Below are 1,362 nucleotides of genomic sequence, written 5' to 3'. Positions count from 1 at the left end.
CCTCCTATCTGCCCCCCCCGGGGCCCCTGCCCCCTCCCACCCCCCCCCCCCCTTCCTTGATGGCCCTTTTAGGACCCCTGCCCCATTCACACACCCCCACTCCCTGTCCCCTGACTTCCCCCGGACCTCTGCCGCCCCATTCCTGATGGCCCCCCGGGACTCCTTCCCCATCCAACCACCCCTTCTCCCTGTCCCGACTGCCCCCAGAACCCCTGCCCCAACTGACCCTGCTGCCCCATCCAACCCTCCTCCCCTTCCTGACTACCCCCCCAAGACCCCTGCCCCCATTCAACCCAGTTTCCCCCCTGACCACCACCCCGAACTCACCTGCCCTCTATCCAACCTCCCCTGCTCCCTGCCCCCTTGCTGTGCTGCCTGGAGTACCAGTGGCTGGCAGAGCTCCTCGCAACACAGAGACTGGGTCAGATCGGGCTCTGCAGCTGCGCTGCCCCAGGAACTCACAACCCCACCGCCCAGAGCATTGCGCCGGCAGCGGAGCGAGCGAGCTGAGGCTGCGGGGGAGAGGAAACAGCGGGGGAGGGGCCGGGGGTGAGCCTCCTGGGCCAGGCACCCTCGGAGGCCGGGCAGGATGGTCCCACGGGCCGGATGTGGCCCACGGGCCATAGTTTTCCCACCCCTGATCTATCCCCTACACACCCATCTATCTATCTATCCCTATACACCTTCTCTATCTCTATACTTATCTATCCCCACACCCTCGCTTTATTGGTTTGGTACTGGAGCCCATCACTGTGTGATCTGAGTGTCGGAGAATATTCACACAGCTGGCATCTCTGGAGGGGGCTGCAGGGTCATTAACCCTCATCTGTACATCACTGCTGCATCTGGCCTTAGAGTGAGTCTTAGGGGTTGGAAACTCAGGATGGGGAACACAGATAAATTTCAGAAATGTTACACCCCCCTTCTGGGATGCCACCTGATGTACTGGGGTTTCACTGAGCCCCTCCTGCTCCACTAGCCTGGATTCCCTCTCCCTGGTTTGCTGAATTAGGCTCTCTTGCCTCTTGCAACACACACACACACACACACACACACACACACACACACACAGGTAGAGCCACAGCTAGCTGCAGACACAGACTGGAGTCAGCTCTGTGTGAGAGGATTTACCCAGCACTCACGTGCACAGCCCCTTTGGGGAATAAACCCAAAATAATACTCTTAGGCTGCATAGAAAGATCTGCACAGCGCAAGCTCATAAAAATTCGCCCTCTCCCTCAATGTGGAGAGAGATGCGCATAGCTTCTTGCCTCCCCACTCCCAGTTAGAAATTGCACAAACTAGGTTTAATAATAAACAAAACAAATGTATTAACTATAAAAGGCAGATTTTAAGTGATTA

The sequence above is a fragment of the Trachemys scripta genome, chromosome 24 (genome assembly GCF_013100865.1).
Source record: "Trachemys scripta elegans isolate TJP31775 chromosome 24, CAS_Tse_1.0, whole genome shotgun sequence".
Lineage (NCBI taxonomy): Eukaryota > Metazoa > Chordata > Testudines > Emydidae > Trachemys > Trachemys scripta.
Note: the sequence above shows the minus strand (reverse complement) of the source record.